Here is a 6000-nt window from a genome sequence, read left to right as displayed (position 1 = left end):
AATAGATAACATACCTACCTTATTTAGAATACATTACTAATAAATCATGACACAAGTGTACATTGAGTCATATAAGTAGGCTTGAGGCAAATATTAGAAGTACGAATGTTAACTTTAATAATAATAAAATGAAAGATTGAAGTGATTTTTTTTCTTTTTTAAAGTTGATGCATTGAATAAATTAAAATGAAAGATTGAAGTGATTTTCTTTTTTCTTTTTAAGAGTTGATGTATTGAATAAATTAAAAGCTCATAAGCAAAATACAATTAAAAGGTATAATGACATAGGTTAATAAATTCTGTAGGATATTGAATTTTACGTAGTTGAGAACCATTTTTAAATCTTACCTTTCATAACTACCACGTTTTTTAAAAATTCTTTAAAATATTTTTTTTTTGTGCTTCTCATCTAAGATCGACCACCGAGATTTGTATGAACGGTTGCTTTTACAATTTATATTCAAACAATCGATTCTTTTGGGCTTTTTTAGTGGAATCTGCCTAGGATGAGAATCTTGATAATCGAGGTTCACATAATTTTTCCAAATCTTACTTAATTTTATTTTATCTTTCCAAAATTTTAAAATAACCCTGCTAAATATTACAAAATTTGGAGAAATTTAAAAAGATAATCGGTAAATCAATTTGAAAATTTATGGAAACATAAATTGGGTGTAAGAGTTGGTGTAAGATTTGGAAAGATTGCACAATATTTGAAAGAAAATTATGTGGATTTCAGTGTTCATCCCATGCAAAATATTTCACCAAGAAAGCTTGATCTTGGTGTTTAACTCAGGTAAAATTGTACCAAGAAAGCCCAAAAAATTGATAGTTTGATATAAAATAGAAAAAGTTATTTTTTTATTTGAATTTTGGTCTTGATCTCAGCCGAGAAAAACCGAGAAAAAATATTTTAATGAAATTTCAAAAAGAGTACAATTGTTAAAGGTGAAACCTAAAAAGGTTGTTTTGGACAAATTTTCAGTTTCAATCTCCCAACTCATCTCGAGGATTCACGTCCTGCCAACATCAATTGTACATATTCGACTATAAATTTAAATTTTTAAAAATATAAATTTATTTTATATACCAACACAATTGTCTTTCAAACAAACACTCAAATTCGAAATATCGCATCCACTCGATAAATGACAAGATAGAAACTTACAAATATGTATAGAGAGAGAGAGAGACAAAAAGAGTATATAAGATTCTCATATATACACTTCTTTTGAAATGTGGTGAGAAATGTGAAGCAATAAATATGAACATAGAGATACAAAAAATAAGAGGGTGGAGGGAAGAGAGAGGATGACGTGGCAAATGGGAGGCAAAGGAAATGGGAATGACGTGGAGAATTACGTGTATAGGAGGGAGTGGGTCCACGTGGGGGGACCTTTAAAGATAGAGATAGGATAATGGTGTTTTATTTTATTATTATTTATTTAAAAAAAGAAAAAATTATGAAAATTGGTTGCGTGTAAAAAGACGTACGAGATTATAATCTCACATTTCCAAAGAAAGAGAAGGGTGAGGGAAAAAGGCATTGAAGATCGTTGTCCCCATGGCCTTTACATTCTATCCTCATCCATTTCCTCATTCTTTTTTCCATAATCCACCCCTCTTTTCCTTTTATTTACATTTTCTGCCACTCTCTTTCATACATCAAATCCTTCCCATTAATTATTACATAAATCATAAATATTCTAAATTACTTTTTCATCCCTAGACTTAACTTGTAACGATTTAATTCCTATACTATTAAAGCGAGTAACAATGTTCTTGAATTTTAATAATTTAATTTATACACTTTACAATTTATAACGAATTAGTCATTATTGTGAAAAATATTCTTAAGATCAGTTCATTAAACATATGAACATTTTTTTATATAAACTATAAAGATTAAGTCGTTACATAATAAAAATTAATATTTAATTTTATAGGCTTTTTCATGTTATGGATTAAATTGTTACCGTTTTTAAAATCTATGTATTAAATTGTTACTTATTAGAGTTTAATGACTAAAATTGTTATAATTTTGAAGGTACATAGATTAAATGGTTACTAATTAAAGTTTAAAGACTAAAATTTTATTTTAATAAAATTTTTGGGACCAAAAGTGAGTTTTAATTAACCAATTATAAATATCTAGTATTAAATTTTCGTGACATGTAGATATTATCATCGTTTTTTTGGCAATCCACATGACATAAAAAGGTGGATTGATATTTTAATTATATCATAAAAAGGAAAAAGTACATTTTTGATCCCTAGGTTTTTTGGTGTAGTTTCTATTTGGTTCGTAGGTTTCAAAATGTTACATATTTAGTTTCTAAGTTTTGAGTTTCATTTCAATTTAGTCCTTAAGTTTCAAAATGTTACAATTTTACCTTTTAGATTTGAGTTTTGTATCAATTTGGTCCCTAAGTTTACAATTTAACATTTTTTATCTTTTTTTTATCAATTATTCACTTTCAATTACTGACATCAATGTCTCTTAATTTATTTAAAATAATTATAATTAATATTTTAAATTTAATTTTGAAAGTTACAAAAAATAGTGAAACTTAATTAATTATAACTATTTTAAGTTTATTAATATACATTAATAGTAAAACCAGAAAATAAGTATTTAGTGAAAAAATCGAGGTTAAAAGTGGAAATCACAAAATATGTGAATCAAATTGAAACAAAACTCAAATGTCAAAGGTAAAATTGTAACATTATGAAATCTAGTTTATGGACTAAATTGAAACCAAACTCAAAATTTAAGAACTAAATGTGTAACATTTTGAAACGTCCTAAGACTCAAATAGAAACTAAGCCCAAAATCTAAGGACAAAAGGGATATTTCTCTTAAAAAAAACAAAATTATGTAACATATAAACAATAAAATGTTAGCATAATATAAATAACAGACATACCAACATATTTTAAAAGCAAAATATGCTAATTCATTTATTAAAATTCTTTTAAATTATTTAATAATTTATCTAAAATATTCACATATTTTATAAATTTTCGTATAAACATTCATATAAAATTGAAACCTCAACATTCATGTACATAAAAAAAAATAAATGAAAAATATTAGAGAGAAATATCTTTGTATTTTATTAATTTTGTTATGCATTACTCACTATAAGTATGTACTTCTAGGAGTTAATAAAATGATTCAATCATCTTCTCCCATGTGTTATCTTCAATAGAAAATTAAGTAGTTAACTAATTTCATTGCCAAAAAGGACAACCTAAAATTTCAAATGTTCATGCATATGTTTCAACTTTCAAGTCAAACATTAGCAAAATTTAAGAAATTGTTTCGACGATTTCTAGGTTGCACTACCTCTAACATGGTGGAAGAAGAAAACCCTCTTAGCTTCTTGCATGTGTTTTACTCATTTCCAAGCATTTAATGTCGTTTATGAATACTTTAATTTTGAGTATCTTTAATATAATACTTTTAAGATTCATTTGGATTGACTTAAAAAAAAGGTTTTTCAAAAAATTCATTGTTATTTAAATATTTTTAATAAGAAAAATGATTAAAATACACTTGAAAAACTATTTTGAGTGGTTATCAAACACTTCAATTTCTTCCAAAATAACTCATTTTTTAAATTAAACACTTGACAATGTATTCTAAATTGTCGGTGACATTTCATTTTATATATCATTCAAAAGTAGAAGATTGATTATTTATATCATCTTTAAAAACATTTTATTATAGGTATATGACGTTATAATTAATTGTTATGTGTATTATAATTAAAAAAATCTAAAATTAATCCGGTTTAATTTTACTTATCAAAACTCGTTGATGTATTAAGATACATACAATACGTCAAAATAACATAAAAATATATATAAATATTTCTTTAATTAGTGAAGAGATACATTTTTCTCAATAAAATGTGTAAGGTAGAATTAACACGACTAGACTTAAAAAACAAGTTATATGTGAGCGGCCGAAAAGATGCATAGAGATTTACCAAGTTTTGTGCTTATCACATGTCCAACCAAATAGATGGTACCTTTTTATTGAAGTAGTAGCCTCAGTAGGACTTGCGATTTATCCGTTTTAAGATGGAAGATTATTTATGCCAACATAAACAGTGTAGATAAATATATAACAAATATGACATTGTTAACCTATATATGTATTTAAACTCCATATCACTAGCTATTTCCAACATAGTAGACATAATAAATAGAGCAATGATCATTCTCCCAAAATACGTATATTGTTCCTATTAGAACAATAAAGAGACCTTACACTCTTTATAAGATATATATCTGCACGTCCCGTTTCCAATTATAGTATCATAGCTCATAAAGTCCAAAAATGATGGAAAAAACAAAGCAATCTCACAATTTTTAAAAGGTATACATGAACCATTCATTTTATCGTAAGGTGCTTTTGAATTGAAATTTCATGTCTATCTAGTACTCGTTCAATATTGGCTCTGATGTGGCTCAAATATCGAGTAATGGATTGATATTGTTGAAGATTTTTTTTTTTTTGCTAGTAGGACTAGGGAGTGGCCTATAAGTCTTGATCATTTCTTGTGATGGAATTCATAGAGAAGGGGATTAGCTTTGAGTTAGGTTACCAACCACAAATGAACAACAACACCAAGTTTCTAGAATTAAAAGGAAAAAAGGAGTTTATGATAAGATGGAAAACAAAAAAGAAAAAGTTTATATATATATTAAAAAAGTGAAGGGGAGAGGCATCAATTAGGGAGACAAGGAGAAGATGAAAAGGGGAAAAAGAAAAAAAAGAAAAAAAAAAATAGAAATGAAAATGAAAGGGATAGTTTGGTAAAATGGCGTGGGATGCGCGTGGTCGAGCGGCCGCGTGCATTGTTTGTCGGCGCCCTTCCAACGAAAGTAATTAAATTAATTAATTAAAATGTGACTTGTTTGCCTCCAACCTAAATCCATTTTAATTCTTTTTTTTTTTATTTTGTTTATTATTATTATTATTTTTTAATTTTGGCTCTCATTTCACCAGCTACCTTCCCTTATCATCATCGCTTGCCAGCTCATTTTTTCCCTTTCAATATCCTATATTTTTCTTTTAAAAAAAACAATTAATATATAATACACACATTTGTACCTAAGTCATTTTAGTTGAATTAAATGAATCGAAATATTTATATGATATGGTAAAATTTATTGTTTATATGTTATATGCGATAGACTGATATTTGTATCAATCTGTGTCATGATAGATACATATAATAATCTATCGTGAGTATTTTACTATATTTGTAAATATTTTCAATAATTTTATCATTTAAAATAAATTTTTTATTTTTATTTTTTTAAAGAATTAATTTATGTAAATTAGAGAATTGATCCAAAATTTGGGAGTTTAAAAATATAAGGTAAGTTTTTTAGCTTTTAATTTTATCTTTTAAGTAGTTGAGTATTGGATAATGATACAATTTTTAAAATTTAGAAACTCAACATCTAAAAAAAATTATATCGTCTAGGCGTATCCTTCTCTTACTTCATTTATTGCAAAAAGGAAGAAAAAACGTGTTGTCTCAATTTGAAATCTAACATGGATTTGATTCACATTCATGTAATGGAGACTTTATAATAAATCTTTTGAACTTCTAAATTATTATTATTATTATTATTATTATTTAAAATTTAATCCATAAATTTGTATGTTTGTATCAAATAGAACACTAAACTTTATCAAGTGTACAAAAAGTCTATGAACTTTTAATTTTGTGTCTAATAGGTATTTGAACTTTAAAAATGTCAATTTAGTTTCTCAATTATTAATTTTGTGGCTAGTGGATTCTTTACATATTCAAACTAATTAAAAAATTACATTTTTTCCTTGATAATTTGTATATGAAAATATAAAAATATAAAAATTTTAATGCACAAATTTGCTACCTGTTTCGTTTTTTTAAATAGTCATCTCTATATCTAAATTGAGTTTAGTTCAACTATGTTTAATTAACATGTATTCTC

The sequence above is a fragment of the Benincasa hispida genome, chromosome 2 (genome assembly GCF_009727055.1).
Source record: "Benincasa hispida cultivar B227 chromosome 2, ASM972705v1, whole genome shotgun sequence".
Lineage (NCBI taxonomy): Eukaryota > Viridiplantae > Streptophyta > Magnoliopsida > Cucurbitales > Cucurbitaceae > Benincasa > Benincasa hispida.
This window is presented reverse-complemented; position numbering follows the sequence as displayed.